The 24,001-nt window shown below is 34.8% G+C and overlaps 1 protein-coding gene across 6 annotated transcripts in view; it reads left to right on the top strand.

Moving 5' to 3' along the window:
* LOC101896025 (pseudouridylate synthase RPUSD2) overlaps positions 1 to 24,001 on the top strand; it is a 102,008-nt gene that overhangs the window by 42,961 nt on the left and 35,046 nt on the right. For 3 of the 6 annotated variants that reach the window (XM_059130576.1, XM_059130586.1, XM_059130581.1), the window contains exon 1: positions 7,153 to 7,973. The exons of 1 other annotated variant lie outside the window; for it this stretch is intronic. The gene's annotated coding sequence lies outside the window, so the exon portion shown is untranslated. Of the gene's footprint in view, positions 1 to 7,152; positions 7,985 to 24,001 lie in introns of those variants that run through there. 2 more of the 6 variants (XM_059130599.1, XM_059130590.1) reach the window with 2 other exon arrangements.

Raw genomic sequence — 24,001 nt, 5'->3', positions numbered from 1 at the left:
TTATTGGACCAACAGCCGCAAACGAAACAAAAACAAATACGCCAAAGAGCGTTGTAGCCAATCTAAAAAAACATATGATAGTGTGGTTGCATTTGATGTTTTTGTAGCAAACAATACATTTATTAACCACTCAATCCACTAGATCAGATGGAAAGGTTGACAATATCGGCCGACCCATAACTTATATGAATTGTGAAATAAGAGCGGAATTGTCTTCAAATTCCGCATATCCTAATATTTTACTAACACAATATCTTGTGTGATGAACGGATATAACGAACCACTCCTTCTGGTGCGGAATAAGAATGCAATTCATTTTAATATTTCTACCAACACAAGATTTTTGTGAAGGCGGTAGATCTCGAACCACTCCTTCTAGTGCCTACCCATAGAGCGGTCAAATAATTGCAATAATTATGTATCTCATAACTTGCGAAACAAGTCAGAGATTCTTGGAGTGTCTAAATATTTCTCTCATCCAGAGGTCTGATGTGAATGTGGAATATATTTGTCACTTTTTCTGGTTCCTTCCCCACATAAGATAAATATTTTGATTAACAATTATTCGCATAAACATTTATTTTTTTTAATTTTGCACATCTCAATATTATAATTAGTAGTAGACGGAGTGAAGTACATCGGTCCATTATATCAGGAATCCCACGCACATTTCAACATTTAAAAAAAATCATATAAAGCATAAAAGGAAGTAGTCGATATAGTCCAAATTTGTCATGTTTTAATACTTATTTCGAACTTATGTCAGATACGAACTAGAAAATATTGGCCCACTCATTCGGTACCATCTCAATAAAGAGTCAAGTCAAAATATATTCAAATATACGCCTATTTGCTGAAGGTATACAGGGTGAGATAAAAAACTGCAACAAAGTCAAACGCCATAAAATTATAATTTTTTTTTTAATTTTATTGAATGAAAGAAAAAAATTCGGATATAACATCACATTTTAGAATAAGTTAAGATTTGTTCGAATTGGTCACCTTTGGCACGAATTATAGCCTTCAAACGGTTGATTGAAACCGTCACACGCTGCCCGAATGCTGCTCTGCGGTATTTTGGCCCATTCCCGGCGAAGTGCTGGCTTGAGGTGATCGACACTTTGATATTTTTTTTTTGTGCCAACCTTGCTTTCCAAAATACTCCAGACACAATAGTCCAACGGATTGGTATACGGATATTTTGGTGGCCATTGTGTGCTAGAAATGAAGCGAGGAACCCCATTTTGTAACCATTCTTGGGTGGCGCGATAATATCCGCCATTTATTCTGATGCCACACTGTCACCATGGCCGGCGCTTGAGTTCTGGTGGCCAACCGAAGGTGCACATTTTCAGCTAACTTCTTTGGCAAGTAAACATTTTGTTTGTTTATAAGCTGCTGGACAACGAGAGTAAACACTCATCTGAGAAAATCAAATTCGGCAGTTCGCCACTTTCGGCGAAGCGAAGCAACTCATTAGCTCTTTTGAGTCTATTTTCTTTCTGTTGCGGTGTATGTTTTTGCACTTTTTGCAATTTCATTGGCTTTACCCCGAGCTCATTTTTCAATATTTGCCGAATATTTCAATATTTGCCATTTTTCGGCACTGCGACGCGGGTTTCTATCAAGTCGCTTCTTTACTTTTCGAACCATTTCTGCTGATGTTGCTGTTTTCTTCCGGCCACTTCCTTGATGTCGGGCTTCGCTACCAATATCACAATACCGAGCGATGGTATGAGACAAAAAAAGATTTGTTCACATTTAAATGCTGGAGTGCTCTAACGATAGCCACTTGGGCTTTTCCAGCCTTTTTCTAACTTCTAACTTTTTTTCTGGAAAATTCTCATCAAAATGCTTTTGTACGCTTTAAAAAATATAGTGGGCTGTCACTGGAATAATTTAAACAGCTGTCGAACGAGTAACTTAGAAATGACAGAAGTCTGAAGTTTTTTCATCTCTCCCTGTATATCTATCGGCAAAACCGACTTTTGCTTTTTAGCTTGTTTAATAGTTTAGCCGTTGTTTTTATACAGGAACGAAATATGAATATTGGTGTGAAAAACAGCGAACGAAAAAAAAAAAACGAAACTATTAACGTACCCTCTCACGAAGACAAAAACTTTTAAATTTTTTCTCAATCGTTTTGTATTCCACACAAAACAAAACCGCAAATATTTCACTGCCAGAAGTACACAAACAATACGAAATTTGCTGTACGAAATGATGACAGGTACATTAAGAGTTGTTATTCTTAATATTGTTTTTGTACTTTTTTACATTGTATGATAGTCCAAAAAATTAATAAAAAAATAATTTTAACATTTAATTTGTTTGTACATTATTTGTAATGAGTTAATATACAGGGAAACATTTGCAATGAGTATTGTACTGTTTCATTTCCAATGTTGCAACATCCAGCAGAGTACATTTCAGTTTTGTTTTTTGTTTCCACTCATCTACACAAACAGTACAAAATAAGAAACAAGTCCCGTTATTTTAATATTGGGTTTTTTCGTACTTTGAAAAAATACAGAACGAAACGATTGCAAACGTTTCCAATAGTTTATTTTCGTTCCCTGGTGAAAAATATCTAAATTTGCATCCATAGCGTATATTTGTTATCAATATTCCTTTCTTTTTGAAGAAATCCAATGTACTTAATGAAAGTGCAATTTACATTTAGATTGATCACGATTTCGTTGATGTTGACTAGCGAACGAAAACAAACGAAACGATTAACGTATCCCTCTCGCGAAGACACAAACTTTTAATTTTTTTAATCGTTTCGTACTCCAAACAAAATAAAACCACAAACATTTCAATGCCAGAAGTACACAAACAATACGATTGCCTTAATGTACTTCGTGTGTGTGCTGCCGAGTTGTATCGTTTGCGAACCAATCGCCAGGAAACGTTTGCTGTGCGAAATGATGACTGGTACATCAAGAATTGTTATTCTTAATATTGTTTTTTGCGCTTTTCACATTGTATGATGGTCAAATAAATGAATAAAAAGGAATAATTCTAACTTTTAATTAGTTTGTACATTATGTGTATTGAGTTAATATACAGGAAAACGTTTGCAATGAGTATTGTATTGTTTCGTTTCCAATGTTGCGTCATCCACCAGAGTACATTTCAGTTTTGTTTTTGTTTTAACTCATCTACACAAACAGTACAAAATAAGAAACAAGTCCCGTTATCTTAATATCGGTTTTGTTTCGTTTCGTACTTCGGGAAAATAGAGAACGAAACGTTTCCAAGAGTTTATTTTCGTTCGCTGATGTTGATTCTCTCGCCGAAAACTGTGATGTGAAATAGTTTTTTCCGTTTTTTTGTTAATTTTTATTTAACTCTGGATTTAAGTTATTCGAACAGGGAGATCCGATAGTTTGAGGTATGATTCAAACAAAGGGACGTGTGAATTACAGCATCCTATATTTGAATTGAATATAATAAATTGAAATGGTCAAAATTTGTATTCCAATTGTTCCGGAAGGATATTACTGTTTTATTAAGTTGTTTGAAATCTATATATGTCAAATCTGATTTTCTTTAAATTTGTACCAAAATCAATTTTATTTGCACATATAATGAGGTATATGATGAAAAAGAAACGTGAAATCGAAATTGGTTACATATGTGAGCTATATCTAAGTTTGATCCGATTGAACAATTGCAACAGTGGGCGTCCTTAGTCTCAAACAACTAAGTGCAGCTGTTTGTCTAAAATTAACATTTAATTGATTATATGATGGAATATGGATATAATAACTTGACTCCCCATGCCAGGTGACAATAGTGTTGCCAACAACATGTCAACGTAGAGCGAGTACGAAGGAGATCGCTGACAAGAAGTACCTACTATTACTATTAAAAAATAGATAATATCAAAAATCGCGTGCCTTATAATTTTGCTTAAATTACAGAATTCACAAGTGTGAACCTACAGTTGAATACATACATTACCTTGGTCATTATATTATGAGTAAAAATCAATTTTTCAACATTTCTGTGTAGCCTTTATCGATTAGGTTTTCGTGATGGAAAATTAATTCTCGTTTTTCTGATACACATCTACGCACAATAAAAATTTTATTTGGGCTGTAAGATTTCACATTTATTTGTTCAAGAAAAATACTTTTAATTTTTCACTTACTTTCAAAATCGTGTAACCCTACCTGCTGTTAACTTCTAACATAATTTGTATTTGCCACACACACACACACACACATTTCAACGCAAATGATTTCAAAGTGAGCACATGCGGTGGAAGTTGCAATGAAAAGGATGCCATGCCTGGTTCGCAAACACAATGCAACCACTTATGGTTATTTTACTAAGTAAAATTTACTTAATTTAAATTTTAAAAGTAAATGTGGTGTGCATGTGTAGGTGGGTGGTTAGTTGGTTGGGTATGTTTATGCGTGCATGCATGCATATTAATCATAATACATAAGCAGAGTTGAAAAGTAAACACAACCTAAGTTTGTGATGGAATTCATACGAAAACACTACCAACATGTCGCATAGTACTTGTATTGTTCAAACTCATACACTTGTGTGTTCGTTCGAGGCAGACGGTCTGGCGGACATGCTGTTAAGTGTGCCTTAAATATTTCGAAAAGTTGCCACCGTTTTATATGCTGTCAAAAACTCCCTTATTTTTGCCTATTCCGAAAAAAATAAAAAGTCAGTATGTGATTGGAGCTAAATTCAGTTTTGTTTTCATATTCTACCTATATTTTCTCTACTAAATGTATCTCTTGATGAAAATAACTATTCGGAGTGTCACTGATCTTCGGCTACACGCGTATTTTGGGTTTGTAGGGAAGGCAGAAGACTTTTCGATTTTGTTTCCAACCGTAACATAATAAATATAGTTCGATGTTCCCAGGTAAAAGCCCGTATTTTTCATCGTCGATTTCTATAAACGTATTGAAGCAAAAGAAAGAAAAAAATAGGCCAAACTATTGGAAGGGGTTGGTGTGTCATATATTATCGACTTTAAGAAATGGTAGGATGCTTACAAGGGACGTCAAACTCACATTTTAGTCAAATACAATCTGTAGATATAAGTAAAATATATATTTCTTTTTAACGCTTTCTCAATTTTGTTCGGCATAGTGGTTTAATGTCCGCACAAAAATCTATGTACCAGGAAAGTAAGTAAAATCGCTAAAATTGATTAAACAATTTTTTAAATTTTTAACATATTTTGCAAAACATGCCAACGCAGTTTTTTTACAAAAATGTTTATCAATAACAAAATTATCACAATTTAACAAAACAATATAAATTCAGGGTTATACAAATAAAAGGAAAGCTTAAGATGTTACCAGTCGAACAATATTCAATCCAATCTATTCAGTTAAGCTCCTCATTACCAAACTATATGTCTTCTAACAAATTGTTGCTACCAATCTTAGCTACCAAAAAATCCATCAACTAGCCCAGGTTAAGACATTTAAGACGTTTATTTAAATTCGTTAAAATTGTTGAAAAATGCATATCAAAACAACCTCCGATTGGCGTCGTATAAGAAAACATATAAAAATCTACTTATTTTTGAAAAATCACTTTAAAATTTTTTACATATCAATATTCTTAAGCGTTGATGCATGTATCTGTATACTTCTACCATGATTCATATGAAATGTACGACAAAAAGACTATATGTAATATATGAAAAAAGGAGAATACATGGAACCTACACTTCGATTAGCCGGCTGGGGACCGATCCGACCATAAATAGGCTGAAGAAGAGATTCTTATAAGTTCAATATTGTCATTCTGTTTGCAATATTTCGAAGTATTCCTTCGAGATCAAAAAATGTGCATACAATATGTCACTTTACACTCACAAAAAATTCATATCTTTCAATTTCTTTCTAAAAATTTCAATATTGTGTGCCTTGTAACACTATTTTAATTCTATACATTGTTAGCTGAAATATAATGCGGAAAAATGTCAAATTAATGTAAATTAGACACTAAATTAAAACTGAAATAAAAACTAGTAAAATTTTCAGGTGTCACAAAATACTTTAAACAAATCACATTTTTCATTTATTTTCCCAGAAAATTTTCGAAAAATGGTACTTTAACTAATAATAAAGTCTTTGTACAGCTCTTGTATAATCCAAGTCGATTTAATGATGTCAGTCTGTCAATATAGAAGTTAAAATTTTCGAGTTAAAGTAATAAAATGTGACATAGATGTTTGTTGTACTTCCACAGTGTTTGACATTGAAAATGCTCCACATTTGGGTTTAGCTCCATATAAGTATACCTCTGGACTAGGTTTCACATGGCGGACGAAATAAAAAGTTCGACCCTGTCGATTTTTTACTTGTTAAAATTTATTATGGTTCGTCCGAGGTTTGTATAACTTAAAAAGTATAATTCAAGATAAAAGAATCAAAAATATTAAATCCAAAATATAAGTTAGACCTTAAAAAAATGAAGATCAACTTGATTTTTTACGCGACACTTTATCAAAAAGGACCGCGTACCCTTTTTTACTTTATAAGTTTCAATTGTCAAAAGTGAACTTACATTCGCCAAACGTATCAAGAGCTTCACTGCTACCTATTTACGGATTAAAAATCAACTTTATTGTTTGACTGCTAATAAAAGAGTGACATAAAACTATTTTACATATTTTAAGTGAGAATGCAATTCTTAAATTTATTTGACTTTTTATTTTTACTTAACATTTTGACTTTTCATGAAATCATGCCACTCTTTTGTTTAAAAATTAGTTGTTGCTACCAAAAAGAAATTCTAGTTCGAAGTCAACTACCGATAATGTAAGCTATGGATTATAAAATAATTAATCGGAATTAAATGTTGGGAATATTTAAGACAGACGAATGTCTGTCAATGCAGTTTCATTGGAATTGGGTTAGCAGCTTTTGCAACTTTATTGTTGCTGGACTGGGAATTATTCTTTTGAATTATTTTTTAGGGAAATTATATTTTATTGGGTTAACAACTAGTTATTTTTTCAGGACTATGTTCTCATATTTCTTATGTTAATGAAAATTTCCCCCACTTTTTGAGCTTCTTCACAGCTAGGTGGCATCTCTGTTGTGGCCACCAATAATTTATGGGGGGCAGAATATCATTTTGTGCTGCTTAGAACACAGTCGATGGTCGCTGGCTGGTCGGCCCGTGGTCGCAAATCTGAAGTTTAGTCGACAGTAATAGTTCGTTACGTTAAAGTGTATATCGGGACGGCACAACGCGCATCTCATTTCAAAAAGAACTGGCTCGCGTGAACGTCGTCGTACTACACTCATCATATTTGTTTTTTATTCGGTTTCGTTGAAAATCTATTTAATTTGTTTTATTGAGAATTACTACTCCAGCATTTTTTTGCGTTCTGTTATTTGCAATGTAAGGGAACAACAACAACAAGTTTTTAAACAAATAACTCCAACAACAAGCACAATTTGCGTACCTACAACAATAAATGAAAATTACACACTGATTACAACGACAAACCTATCAGAAACAATTAAAGTGCCTTGATTCGAGCTGTTTTTTCGGTGTTTATTTTTTCGAACTTGTTCATACATTTGAATTGTTTTGAAATTGTTGCGCTTGGCTGCACGTGGAAGGTACCCACTTTAAAGTGTTAATTGAAATTGTATTCCTCTCGAGCGCCAAATACATTCACATGGATTTGAAACTTTAGCTTTAGTCCGTGTCGACGAAAAGTACTTGAGAAATGTTTCAAGTTGTGCGCGACGTCTGACTGTGGCAATTACAAAATCGTTAAAATCGTGTATACTTGAGCTGTTTTTTCCCCAAGCGAATAGTTAAGCGAGTACGGGCAAAAGTGAAGTGAGGTCGAGAATACAATACACGTCACAAGTCGGATGCAAAGCGTGAGCAAGAACACGCAAACAGTAGAGAAGTGAATATCGAAACACGGGAATGATCACCACAAACAGGGAATCTCCAACGTAAGACAATAGTTAGTTACTGTTGCAATACTACACTACATATGTATATAGCTATGTGAATACGTATGTATGCGTGTAAACGACACATTGTGTGCAACGTTAATGCAAATATCCAGCTGACTGCTTCTGCCTTCCGCTCATTCGAGACACCGCTCATCTTAATCACTCATTGCAAATGAACATCGGCCCTTGCTGCCCGATCGATTCATCGAATGAGCACCGAGATTTCAATTAACCATGACAGGTGTAAACATTAACAATGCTCAATGCCTTGAGAATTAGTGATTGTGATTTTGAAAGTGGCTTCAATTGTTTTTAAGCTTATGAGGTAGCTATTTTTTGTGATATTTTCGATTTCATTATTAAGCAATCCATTAGACAATTAAGTTATGAAGGTTACCACAAGCAAGCGTTTTTTGGCCAAACTCTAATTCGACGCTTGGTTTCATCTGACTTCCGTTGAGTCCCACGTAGCATGACATTAAATAGTAACTTTATTCGTTGCATTTGGTTTGCTAGTGCTGGAAGTGGGCACAGGACATTTGTTGCAGGGGTGAATGTGGTGTGTTCAACAAATTAATTCGCTTGAGTTCCATGATGTTTATTGCACCCCCATTCCCCCCCCCCCCCCCAAACACATTAGATTGTTCTACCTTTCCACTGTACCATCCTTAGCACAATTGTCAATTGGTATTGTGTCCACAAGGAGTGTGTACAAGTTGGCAACCACTCATACCAGGACGAAATAATTGTTTAGAGAATTAGGCAGAGAATTAGATACTGAGAAACGCAGAAGTTTGAAAAAAAATTACGAAATTAGTGTGAATCACATTTTAACGATTGGACTGATTTTTCTCACATCAAGCAGATAATGGAGTACGGATCTAATGAAATGAGTAAACTTTAATTGAATTATATGATTAACCACTTTGCTAAAATTAACCAAAGTTTGAGGAAAATATTAAATAAGGCCTCTAAAATATGCTGATTCTATGACGGTTTCACATAGCTGATGCACCAAACATGATATGTATGTCCGATTCCAATAAAATTTGAAATAAGTGACGGAATTTGGTACAAAAATGAATTTGCCAAATTATATTGAAATCAGTTGAGGCTTGGATATAGATTTATACAGGGTGAGATAAAAAAACTGCAACAAATTCAAACGGCATCATTTTTATATTCTTATTAAATTGTATTGAATGGAAGCAAAAAATGTCGGAAATAGCATCAAGTTTTAGAATAAGTTTAGGTTTGTTCGAATTGGACACCTTCGGCACGAATTATGGCCTTCAAACGGCCAATGAAACCGTCACACGCTGCCCGAATGTTGCTCTGCGGTATTTTGGTATTTTTTAGTGCCAACCTTGCTTTCCGAAATACTCCAGACATAATAGTCCAACGGATTGGTATCCTGAGATTTTGGTGACCATTTTGCGCTGGAAATGAAGCGAGGAACCTCATTTTGTAACCATTTTGGCGTGTGCTGAGTCCTGTTGGAGTGTCCAAAGTCTGAATTTATTCTGATGCCACGGTCGATTAATACGAGCGGAGAGCGACCATCTGCTGTTATGGCGGCCAAAATATAAAGAAATCACACTATCACGCTTGAATTCCATCACGAATAACTTTTTTTCTGGAAAATTCTCACCAAAATACATTTGAACGCTTGTAAACAATATAAAGAGCTGTCACTGGAATAATTTTAACACCGACGAGTGGCTTAGAAATGACAGCATGTTAAATGTTTTTAGAGGAAATACCAAGATGTCATTTAGACTTAAATATGTTAAGCCATATTTTTCAAATGTTGAAAATCGACCCTTGCTAAATCTGGACTTATATTGACTATTCTACAAATTGTCAAACGTAAATACTAAAGTATAGCTTATTCGGTTGGAAAATGTGTCAAGGGACTTTACAATAACTAAAGTTAACCGGTATCAATTTATAGGACCTAATCCAAAACACGAAACATGAGTGGCACCAGTAGCAGGCAAAGTGAAAACCAAACCAAAAAAAAAAAACCAAAAAATCGACGGGTCATTTCAATTGAAGCAAAGACATACTAATACTAATTCAATCAGTAGAAAAAATTCATTGAAAAGTCTTTAAAATGTGGTTGCTGACGCAAGGTGTCCGTGATAGCCATCGTGTCCTACCACCTATCGCACAACAAATTCGCACCAATTTAATAATTTCACAGCACCAATTTAATAATTTCACAGCCTTAATAGCATTTTGGGCAGACAAACAATAATCTACATTTTGTACAATACAATACAACAACACACTATATTAACTTTTTCCATAAAGCGAAGATCATTGCTTATTTTTAACGGGGTGTGTATATTAATTACAAATCTATCCATTCATTCACGGGACGTCTATGTACATTAGGTCGGAAAGCAAAACAAATTGCACTAATATATTACTATGGGAATAAAGAAAAAAAAAGATGATTGTGTTAACATTGAATAACACTTTTTGTGGGAAACGGGACACAATAGCTGTCATGGATATATAAACACAAAAATACGACTGGTGGTGGCTAACGCATGTTTGGGATAATTTATCACGAACAATTGCCTTGTACATATGCCTGCCTGATTGCAGACTAATTGATTTTGAGTGTTTCTGATATTGCATCCACACTTTATGATTCTAACGAACATATGGTTGCTGCTACCACACAAAGTCGCATTGCATTATCGAGCCACGGGCAGTAAGCCCTTCTGCATCGATGTGTTGCAGAAACACACAAACAAATAATAAGTTAATTCTGACGATGTTTCTATTATCCATACCAAGTCGATTTTGCGATGTCCGTGCATTGTCAGTGGGCAGGTCATGTCCATAAATCGGCCAAGTCGGTGCTATGGGTCCTATATCCTGTGGCAAAACACGTATTCCCGTAGCACCCATATAATAGTACTTCCAGGTACAAGTGACTAAGACCATCAAACAAATTTATATTTGTATTGTAAAAACTTTATTCAAAACTATTTGCATTAATATTTTTTTATTTTTTTTTAATAAAAGTAAATAAATTATTTATTTAATTTTTGAACTTAACGTTCCGCTTGTCTCTTTCTAACTTATTCAGGCATTATTGTTTAAAAATCAATTAGTTTCAATTAAATTGAGATTAAATATTGTCACTAATTATTAAAAGAGTAGACATCACATCACAGAATTTTGTATTATCTGACCTAATTGTGAATAATAATGTAATAAAAAATATTCCAGCAATAATTCAAATCTATATCACAGAATACGTATTCGTATTTAATTAAATGTATTTCTGGGACATTTTTATACCCTACAACACTATGTGTAAAATAATAAAAAAAATATATAAAAATATCTGAAAATATTGGTTTTGTAACATTATCTCATATTTTTTCAATTTTGTCATATTTTTGGCATATTTTCATTTTGAATTAAACATTTGGTAATATTTCTACAGCTAACAAAACTAAGTAGTTGGGATATCAGGATATAATATACAGATCGCATTTATGGCTCGATCCTTACGAAATTTTGCATGGGGATAAGATGAGGGTCAGAATAGATGCCTACTCTTTTTGGAGATGATCGCTATATATTTAGGGGTTGAAATGGACCAAAAAAACTGCAAAATTGTCAGCAGGTCGTAATTATCTCCCGATCCTCACGCCCATTTGCAAATTGTTACCGCACCGCCCATTTGTTACCGCACATTGCAAAAGCCAAGCAGTTCCGGATGGCCATCCAAAAATATTCAATGTGTGAAATAGTTTGCCAAATTTTGTAGACTAAATACGAAAATGTCCATTCCAGCGACATCTACCAATAAATTGGAAATGATCAAATTCGTTTAAGTTGCTACTATCCGAAAATTAGAGAACGAAACATGATGGTTTTCTTTTATTATTTGTCACAATATCTTGTAGAGTTCTTTCGAGTATCTCGCCTATATAAACTGTATGGTTTATTATAGTGTTGTAGGGTATTCAACGGTCGGCCCCGCTCAACTGTAGCCTTTGCTTACTTGTTTAATTTAACTCCTGAAGAGAATACAAACAGACAAAACAGAACTTTCAGCAAATTCACAAATTTGCCGATGCTTGTTGTAATAGGCTTACCTACTTGTCTTTCCCGCTCGCTAACACGAAAAATAAGACAAGAATTCTAAATCGGACAATACATACAACATTAGCATATTTTTTTAATTACATTCTCATTTCATTAAGGTGCGCACCTGATCTGGGAACTATTTTCAATGGTTAGAACTAGAGATAGAAAGGTATTCTGTTATTGCTACAAAATGGAATAATGTCATCTGTTTGTGTGTTAAAATCATCATAGAGTCCATATTATTTTCTGTAGATCATTTTTTATTTGAGAACTGTGTTTTTTATACCCTCCACCATACATAGTATGGAGGGTATATTAAGTTCGTCATTTTATACCAACATTAAGATCATTTTATTAGACCCAACCAAGTATATATATTCTTGATCAGCGTAAAATTCTAAGACGATTTATCCCTGTCCGTCTGTTGTAATCACGCTACAGTCAAAACGAATTGAGATAGGAAGATAAAATTTTGCACAGATCTCTCTTTTGTCTGCAGACAGGTCAAGTTCGAAGATGGGCTATATCGGTCCACGATTTTGTATAGCCCCCGTATAATGGTACCCCGATACACATTTTTCAACGGAATTATCTAAAATTCTACACAAGGAGTTCTTTGTCCACAATACCGTATATCCCCCATTAAACGGTAGCCCCCGAAATTATTTATTTTGATGATTTTAGCCACATTTTTCAACTTAATAGTCTGAAAAATCACACAAGGAGTTCCTTGTAAGTACTTTATCCCTTGGAAGAGAATTATCTATATAGGTCCACGATATCGTATAGCCTCCATCTAACGGTACCCCCCATATTTGGTATTTTGTTTTTTGTATTTGATTTTAGCCACATTTTGCAATGGAATTGTCTGACATTATACACAAGAAGTTCTTTGTCAGCACTTTAACCCCAGCAATAGATTTGTCTATATAGGTCCAAGTTAAAGCTTTTAACAAATTTTTTAATGGATTGTATTTTTTTGAAAATTTGTTAATTCGTTCCAAATGGTTGAGGGTATTCATAGTTCGGCCCGGCCGAACTTAATGCTTTTTTACTTGTTATACCTTAGCTTTTTTGAAGGCATTAACCAACCCGCTTGATGTACTGTTGGAAGTCATGAGTTACTAGATCCTTACCTTCTAGACCAAATTTATCACCGATAATTGGAAATAAAAATGGTGAAACTAGATAGAAGGAAGACAGAAGGAACTACCTCTACTCATACATAGCATTGTCAAAGCAGACACTCAACATTTTTTATCCGAGATTATTATTTAATAACCAATAAAGTATATAAATATATTTCTGACCACCTTGAAATTATGAGACGATGTAGCGATGTCTATCTGTGGTTATCAACTTGGATGGCTAAAATTTTGGACACATGCACGCACACGTTATTCGATATTTCGATTTAAAATTTGGTATTGAAACTTCGTTTATCTACCAGGCTAAAAAATAACCCCATATCAGTAGTAGAATTAGAAAAGCGACTTTCATTGGAAATGTACAAAAAGTCATTTTTTCAAAAGTAAAAAAGTTCGGTTTCTATGAACATGGCACTCTCACACCTTCAATCACCTAGTTTTGTTTTTATTCGTTTAAGATTTTGCGATTAAAATCATATTATTTTTCGCTATGCGCAATTCTAATCCAAAAAACAACATTTTAAGAAATGCCCACATGTTCCAATCGTACGATACCTAAATATAATAGAAATAGGACCACTTGATGTGAACTAAGGAACTACTGTCAATAGTATCTAGTTGAATGTATTGCACAGCCACTTTTAGCTGAAACATATTGTCACAAACTTTTCAGAGGAGAAGAGTGTGTTTTAATGCATATCTATGTCTGTGAGTGTTTGTTACCACATGTGTTGGTTACACTATTGTATGGTAATTGCGGAAACTCTAAAAAGTCCATGGTATTGTCACATAAAATTCTAAAAACAAACATTTCCATCACCTGCTTGTGTGTATATTTTCAGGATGAGAGAGAAATAACACAACAATCCCAACGTTGTAACATTAAATACCCTTGTTGTCTTTACCCGGATTGCAAAAAAAAAAAAAAAAAAAAAAAAAAAAAAAAACACCGCTGGATCTGCAAGCATTTACATACATTCATTTATACATATGTAGTTTTATTACACCTCATCTGCTGCCTGCCGCATCACATCCTGGTTGCCCATTGAAATATATCATAAAGTTTAGGAACTTTGCGGAAACTCTTAAATGGTATCTTGCAGGCATAGATAAGTTCAGGTTTTATTACATATTCATGCCTAAATGACAAGAATCGCATGAAGCTTGGTGACTTTATTTTGAAGGAATCACATAGTGTAACCATAACCTTCATAATCATGATTCTTTGGTAAGCATATGTTGCGAGTTACAAAACTGTTTGGTTAATTATAACAACAGAATAATTAAAAAAACAGCAATTACCGATAGTGTGTCTTACAGTAATTCATATTTATTTGGCAATCTCTTCAGTAGTTCGCCGTGCGGGGCCGACCATGTGATACCCTACAACACTACAATATGTTAGAAGCGCCCTTATGTCCAAATCCATTTTTAAAGATTTCGCTACCCATATATTACCCTTAGCAATTTGACCAGGGACATTTGCCCAATATTTACGCACTCCGTCGTGTTGTTAGATGTTGTGGTCCATTTGACAGCTAAATATAATCCTTAACTTTAATAACTTTAATTGTATGATCAGGATATTTCTCTGTTTTTGGTTCACATGAACCCCTATATATTTTGCGATCACCAAAAGCAAGAGACCCGTGCTTGTCTACAATATTTGGCTATATTCGTCCACGAAATCAGCATCAGCAAAACCAGAAGTTCGCCTTTTTTGTACTTCGGATATGATCTGTATGTAATGTTAGTATTTTTTCACACAAATGTAGTTGTCCATTCTGCCCACTGTCCTAAACTCTAACTTCATGCGAGATTTCGTGACCTTTGGTTTCTATTTGTGACACTTATAACGGCTGCAAATTAATAAATATTTTTAGTTTTTGGTCCATTTCAACCCCTAAATATATTGTGGACATCTTAAAAACAATAAGCCTAGCCCTTCTGAGCTTAACCCTACCCTCATGAAAATTTTCGTGAGGATCGGACAATAATTGCAATCTGTATATAATAACCCCAACCTGTGTTGTAAGGTAAAAGAATATTACAAAATATACACTTCAATATTATAAATCAAAATTAAAAAATCGCATGCGATAAAAAATTTGAAAAATTAAAAAAATGTCACAAAATACTACAAAATCTATATTAACTTCATTATTGGCTCCTTTTTATGAGATTTTTTAAATGTTGTACTTTTATGCCAGAAGGGCATTCTGAATTGACAAAAGTTGTCAAAATCGGTAAAGCCATTCTTGAGATATAAGCATTTTAGCTGACATCCCTTTCCTTTGTATATACACATTGTTTAGTTAACAGAAATGTTATGGTCTATTCCACCCACTAAATATTACCCGATGACCATCAAAATTGGAAGGGATCTGCCCAGCCCTAAGATCAAGCCCCATGCTAACTTCCGCTCCGATTGGTCTATAATTGCGATCTGTAGAGCAACTGCAAAATCAGGAAATTTTTCAGTTTTTGGTCCATTTCAACCCCTAAATATTATGCGGTCATCATCAAAAGGATTCTATTCTGGCTCAAGACCCACCTCCATTCTAAATTTCGTGAAGATCGGACCATAATTGCGACCTGTAGAGTGATTACAAATTAACATGAACAGACGGGCGGACATACATACATCGACTCTGCTCGGCGAGATAGGAAAGTTCCTATGTGGGAAACCAATATTTCGAGGTGTTACATAATTTTTGGCCCAATCAAACTTATAATACCCCCAATACACAGTGTTGTAGGGTATATACAGCGAATTTTTCATTTTCCCAAAATTGTATGCATTTTTCTGAAATATTTATGTTTACACTGGGATTCAAGTAGGTCAGAAGAACACTATGTTTCTATGAAGTCGATGCAAAAGCTTGAAATGGGAGTAAATGTTTTTGTTAGTGTTAATGAATGAAAATGTCACTGTTTCTTCGTTCTCACTCAAGAAACTCTCTGAATCCAGAAAAAAAATCAAAATTACTGTCTATTTTTACATTTGATATAAATAAATATTAGCAAAACTAAGAGGACTTTAAAAAATGTCCAGCTTTTAGTATTTTGGTGGTACCATAATTTTGCACATAAGTGTCTTTTTGTGATAAACAGATGACATTTGCGGCCCCCGCGTGTCTTTTTAATCAGGTCAAATCTTTATCTCTATTTTCATTAACATATCACAAAAATCGGTCCAATCGGTAAAATAATACATACTTCTTGTTATGATCCAATTCTGGTTTGTGGGTGCCAAATATGCGTTTGGTTTTTCTGGGTCACTTCGTAAATTGATTTTATAACGGTAAATATAGAGAAAATCCGAGTTTCTTTAATTTTTTTCAACTTCTATTATTCTTTTCTTTGAAAGGGCCGAGTGCTTCTTTTCAAAAAATCAAATCTTCAGTTTTTATACAGTTCGTCAGTTTTTCTCAATTGTATGCGGTTTTGTTTTTGTTCAAAACAAAAAATATATAACTCATCTCCTTCTCAACCGATTTTAATGACTTTTTCTGTTTCTGAAAGCTTATTAAATTCCCTTTTTATACCCTTCACCATAGTATGGAGGGTATATTAAGTTTGTCATTCCGTTTGTAACACCTCGAAATATACATTTTAGACCCTACAAAGTAAACAGGATAAAATAAAAAAATAACTGAAACAAAGTCAAACGCCATAATTTTAACATTTTTTTTTTTTTGATTTTATAGAATAAAAGCAAAAAATGTCGGAAATAGAATCACATTTTAGAATAAGTTTAAATTTGTTCGAATTGGTCACCTTTGGCGCGAATTTTGGCCTTCACGGCCAATGAAACCGTCACACGCTGCCCGAATGTTGCTTTATGGTATTTTGGCCCATTCCCAGCGAAGCGCTTGCTTGAGATGATCGACACTTTGGTATTTTTTAGTGCCAATCTTTCTTTCCAAAATACTTCAGACACAATAGTCCAGTGGATTGGTATCCGGAGATTTTTGTGGCCATTGTGCGCTTGAGCTGCGAGCTCATTTTTCAATATTTGCCGAATGGAATATTGCGATATGTTCATCTCACGGGCCATTTTTCGGCCACAGCGACACGGGTTTCGATCAAGTCGCCATCTTTGTCAGTATCACGGTAACGAGCGATGATTCGAGACACAAAAGATTTATTCACATTTAAATGCCGGAGTGTTCTAAAGATAGCTACTTGTGGGTTTTCAGCCAAATTTAAAGAAATCACACTATCACGCTTAAATTCCATCACGAATAACTTTTTTTTTCTGGAATATTCTCACCAAAATGCTTTTGTACGCTTGTAAGCAATATAATGAGCTGTCACTTGAATAATTTTAACAGCTGACGGACGAGAAAGACAGCAGTCTGAAGTTGGTTGCAGTTTTTTCATCTCTCCCTGTATAATACACCATACAAAATAATTCAGTGATTGTCAATTATAATTATACTAATTAAACAAAAATCATAAAAATAATTTATTACATTTTAACACATTCGTTTTTATACTTTTTAATAAGTGCCTCCTACACTCGAATTTGTTGTCACATTTGTTCGTTCGATGAAGATTCGGGGGGTAAAACAAGCATAGTATTGACGATCTGTTGATTTATGCTCCCCACATAGCCATAAATGTTTGGAAAATGTGTTCATAAATTTATGGGTTTCCGCGAGGAAAAGAAGAATTTAAATGGAAATGCGTTACTGACTAGAGCAGAGAGGGGAAAGTAAAGCATACTGTTTTGATTTTTATTGTCAATAAATTTTAATTATTATTTCATTCTCATTAACTCAAAAACAAATGTTCAAGTTGAACATGGGAATGGAAGCAGTTCAACACAAGTACATTAGGCTGCTAGCTGCAGGCCTAAAAATAAGGGCGTGATGGGATTTTGTCTAAAATAAACAAGCTATTATAGTTTTTAAAACTGTTGGTGCATTTATTTCAAACCGATTTTTGAGGACAAATTAGAGAAATTAGTTTGAGAAAGCAGTCATAAATGTATTTATTGATAAAAAAGTAATGGGTGTTCTAATTCTGACCATGAACAGATCAAACGCTTTAGCGCACGACGGACTTTTTTACCACCTTTAAAACGTGCGATAATTGTCTGTCATTCAAATTTAAATATCGGTGTATTTAATTAATTTAATTATTGGGCTGAAATAGAATTAAATTAGAAATAGTTTTTTTTTTAATTTAAACAACAATTTATTTTATTTAATTTTGTTTAGATAATACAAATTTCATCTTAAAGTTATTCATCAAATACCTAATTTGGCATTTATATTTGTATACCCTCCACCATACATATATATTAAGTTCGTGATTCCGTTTGTAACTCATCGAAATAATAATTTTAGACCTAACAAAGTAAACATATTCTTGATCAGCGTAAAATTCTAAGACGATTTAGCCCTGTCCATCCGTCCGCCTGTCCATCTGTTGTAATCACGCTACAATCAAAACGATTTAAGAAAGGAAGCTAAAATTTTGCACAGATCTGTCTTTTGTTTGCAGGCAAGTCAAGTTCGAAGATGGGCTATATCGGTCCACGATATCGTATAGCCCCCACATATCGGACCCCCCCCCCCCCCCGCTATTCGGTATTTTGAAGATTTTACCCATATTTTTCAATGGAATGGCCTGAATTTCTACACAAGGAGTTCTTTATGAGTACTTTACCCCCTGAAGGAGAATTGTCTATATAGGTCCACGATATCGTATATCCCCCACATATCACGGTACCTCCGATTTTTGTCTCAAAATCCACACAAGGTGTTCCTTCTGAGTACTTTACCCCCTAGAAGAGAATTATCTAAATAGTTCCACGTTTCAGTATAGCGCCCATATAACGATACCCCCCGATAATCGGTATTTTCATATTTTTTTCTGCATTATTCACCGGAGTTGTTTCAAATTTCGTTTATTAAGTTCGCCTATGACACAAATTACTTATGCAGGATCATGGTTTTCATTTAAGCTGTATATTCTGACGAAATTTTCTTCCAAATGGTCGAGGGTATGAAAAGTTCGGCCCGGCCGGACTTACCTGTTTTTTTACTTGTTTAGAACTCAAGATATGTCTCTGTCTGTGGACCAAAACTTACTTTGCCTTTAATTGTTAGGAACATACATAGTGTTCAAATCAGAACTACTAACATATGTCCTAGCAAATGAACTATGCCAATTGGAAAAGCAAATTAGCAAAATTATTACAATTTGAAATCTTTTGGAAATATTGTATACATTAATGAAAAATTAATTATTAAGTATAAAACGTATATTCATTGAACAAGTAAAAAAGAGAACGGCCCTTGTAAGCCATCATCCACACCAAATATGCCTGATGAGCCGCTTAACCAACGGCGAAACGCGTCGCATAGTGGTGAGTGTGTGATAGTGTCTATCTGGCTTTCCTTTTCACTGCAAATTTCAGATCATTAAGCTCGTCTCGAAAGAGAAAACAAACAATAAATCATAAAACATATGATCTTCGCCTTAACAAGGCAAAACTCAAAAATTCAGCCGAGCCTGGCTGTGGGATTTGAACCGCGGACCTCGGTGTGCAGCCAACTAGAAGTTGCCGTCTCTACGTTCAGAGCCATTAACCCGTCTTCCTAAAGCAGCACTAAAACAAGTGTATGCATTGGAAGCAATGTAGTTGTTGTGAACAAAAAATCCATCACTACAAAAACAAAACTTTGCTGTGAAAAAGATCTGCCAATAGAACTTGAGTCGAACCTGGAGAGTTTCTAGTGTATAATTCGCATATGCTAATTTGCAATAAGTTCGAAATATATACTACTTTCCAGAGAACGGCCCTTGTAAGCCATCATCCACACCAAATATGCCTGATGAGCCGCTTAACCAACGGCGAAACGCGTCGCATAGTGGTGAGTGTGTGATAGTGTCTATCTGGCTTTCCTTTTCACTGCAAATTTCAGATCATTAAGCTCGTCTCGAAAGAGAAAACAAACAATAAATCATAAAACATATGATCTTCGCCTTAACAAGGCAAAACTCAAAAATTCAGCCGAGCCTGGCTGTGGGATTTGAACCGCGGACCTCGGTGTGCAGCCAACTAGAAGTTGCCGTCTCTACGTTCAGAGCCATTAACCCGTCTTCCTAAAGCAGCACTAAAACAAGTGTATGCATTGGAAGCAATGTAGTTGTTGTGAACAAAAAATCCATCACTACAAAAACAAAACTTTGCTGTGAAAAAGATCTGCCAATAGAACTTGAGTCGAACCTGGAGAGTTTCTAGTGTATAATTCGCATATGCTAATTTGCAATAAGTTCGAAATATATACTACTTTCCAGAGAACGGCCCTTGTAAGCCATCATCCACACCAAATATGGCAGTTATCGTTATAAAAGAGGCTATACCAAAACGTGGACATATATATACAAGGTCACAGAAACTAGAACTAAACTACAAATGCCAATGTTTAGAAAAATGTGTTCAAAAATTGTGGCGAAAAATACCGAATATCGGAAGATACCGGTATATGGCGGCAATACCAAAAAGTGGACCGATATATCAATAGCAACCATCCTAAAAACAGTACAAACTGTTGTGCCAAATTTTTAAGCAATACGTTAAATAATGTGGGCTGTATCGTGATGTCAACAGACAGACGAACTTCTGTAAATCGACTTAGAATTGTGTCCTGATCATGAATATATATATACTTTATGGGGTCTACGTCGAATATTTAGGGATGTTACAAACGGAATGACAAAGTTAATATACCCTCTTTTCAAGTAGGATGGTATAAAAATGGAGGTACGATTCGTCCATTGATTCAAACTTGGATATGTTTCTAAAAATGAACGCAATGATGAATAACTTAGCCAACCTGAAATGCTCATTAAAAAAAAAAAAACAATCAAACAAAATATTTTGCTTGGGTTTCTTCCTGAGAGTGGTAATTATGAAGAAAGGCTAATTATTCTCCTGAAGTGAAATTATTGGTTAAAAGTGGGGCCAATTTGGCAATGCGGAGTTGGCTGGGTGCATTTGTCGCAGCTCGATATTAGTACCAACTTCTCATAAGCGACTCTCAAGTGTAAAAATGATAAAAATCTAGAAATGGATTGTCATGGATCTCGTCGCAAGTATATTCACATTTACATATGGAGGGACGTTTCCTCATTGTTTCAAAGCTTTAAATGCAGTGTTTCATATTACAAGGGCAAGTGGCCAGTGTTACAAATGAACGAAATAGTATGTGTGTGTTGTGTGTTGATGCGTTTCCATATAACGTGGTTAGATGGGTAGGTATTGGGCATTCGGCTGGAGATGTACCTTGGTCACAGAGCAAAAAGCTCACAACAAACAAGATGATTTAGTCCATTGCCACATAAAGAAACAACTGCCAAACAGCCAAGACAACACTGCCGTCAACTTATTGGTACACATGAGCAAAATGAAAGATGCCCGCCGTGTTGGATTTAAATACAAGAGAAAAACTATTATATGTGTGATATGTACGTATATATTCAAATGAACTACTGCCTATGTATGTCTAAATGTATTACTGAACATGCATAAATATGAACGAGCACCCTTCCATCCATCCACCCATTCGTTTATACATTCAATTTTTCCCATCTAAAATTCTTACATACAGATTTACATATGTATGTATATGTACTTGTATGTATTTTGTGTATTGTCTGTTTGTTTTACCTATTTTTAAATGCGAGCATCTCAACAATATCAACTGCTAGACAGTGAATATAGAAGAATAAGTAGGCATGGACATATTCTATAGCTATGTACAACTATGTATATGAATCTACACGTTTACAGACATGCATACATGTTTCTGTGTGGGCGATGTTAATTATGTGTTATCAACTCACGCACTAATGCGTTTTAGGACTGATTGTTTACTTGTCACCGGGATTTGTTTGAATTATTTAACATGGAGACATACACACAGACACATACGTCACCAACACTTCGGATGGAATTTATCCCCGGGGGACCTCGAATGGACATTCATGTCGCTACTTAAATATAGAAAAATCTTAACTAATATTTTCCTTACATTACAGAAGAGGGGACACTAGCTTTGATATCTGGATTTATTTTTTATATCATTCTTCTATATTATAACAACCATATGTAGGTATACAAGTCGAATACGATATTTTAGATGTGCTTGAAAACAATTTAAATTTGTATAAAAGCTTATCACCTAAAAAAATATAACATTCTCAATATTAACGATGATAGTCGTTCTATGGGGAAATGACAAAAGATGAACATATTGGACATCATGACCTATACTAGTTATATTGCAAAATTTCTACCTCAATTCAGTTGAAAGCTTGAGCTATTAGAACGGATAAACTAACGTAACATAATCAACTTGGAATATTTGTCATGAGATGGTGACATACTAAATGTCCCTTCTTTATATATTATATGACTTTGTAACAAGGTACGAGGGCAGTTCGGAAACTTCTTAGCCTAGCACAAAAAGCGCGTTATAAACAGAAACAAGTTAAGTGTTTTCGTTAAATTTTTTAAATTTTGTTTCGATCTGGCAACTCCTTCGTATAGAAAGAGGTGTTCAAAAAAGACACATCCGCATTCAGAAATTTTCTTTAATTTCGTACTAACTATGCTCTTTCATTGATAGGCTAAGAAGTTTCCAAACCGCCCTCGTAGTTATCAATGTTAATTCATTTTAACCGCTGAGGCATATGCAATTAATTGAGAAGGCCCGTGGAATGAAGTTTTGAAACCAAATTTTCTTTAATTCACACTTTTATTCATCATTTTTATCTACAGGGCGAAATAAAATAACTGCAACAAAGTCAAACGCCATAATTTTTATTTTTTTTTTTTTAATTTTATTGATTGAAGGCAAAAAATTTCGGAAATAGCATCAAATTTTAGAATAAGTTTAGATTTGTTCGAATTGGTCACCTTTAGCACGAAACGACCAATGGAACCGTCACACGCTGCCCGAATGTTGCTCTGCAGTATTTTGGCCCATTCTCAGCGAAGCGCTTGCTTGAGGTGATCGACACTTTGGTATTTTTTTAGTACCACCCTTGCTTGCCAAAATACTCCAGACACAATAGTCCAACGGATTGATATCCGGAGATTTTTGTGGAAATGAAGCGAGGAACCTCAATTTGTAACCATTTTTGGGCGGCGCGTGCTGAGGGCGTTGGTGCCTGTTCCTGAGTCCTGTTGGAAAGTTCAAGGTCTGCGGCCAAAATGTTTACATGCCCAAGATACACCCTCCAGAATATTTTCGCGATATTATAATTTTAGGCATTTATTCTGATGCCACGGTCGATTAATACGAGCGGAGAGCGGCTATCGACTGTTATGGCGGCCCACAGCATCACCATGGCCGGCGCTTGAGTTCTGGTGGCCAACTGAAGGTCCACATTTTCAGCTGACCACTTTGGCAAGTAAACACGATTATTTTGTTTGTTTGCAAACTGCTGGCCGACGAGTGGTTTCTCATCGGAGAAAACCAAAATCGCCAGTTCACCATTTTCGGCCAAGCGAAGCAACTCTTTAGCTCGTTTGAGTCTATTTTCTTTCTGTTGCGGTGTATTTTATTATTGCAATTTTTGGAATTTCAATGGCTTTACCCCGAGCTCATTTTTCAATATATGCCGAATGGAATATTGCGATGTGTTCAGCTCACGAGCCATTTTTCGGCCACTGCGACACGGATTTCGATCAAGTCGCTTCTTTACTTTTCGAACCATTTCTGCTGATGTTGC

This window comes from Musca domestica, unplaced genomic scaffold, assembly GCF_030504385.1.
Source record: "Musca domestica strain aabys unplaced genomic scaffold, Musca_domestica.polishedcontigs.V.1.1 11, whole genome shotgun sequence".
NCBI lineage: Eukaryota > Metazoa > Arthropoda > Insecta > Diptera > Muscidae > Musca > Musca domestica.
The sequence above is the reverse complement of the archived record's forward strand: the minus strand, read 5'-3'. Positions and strand labels throughout refer to the sequence as shown.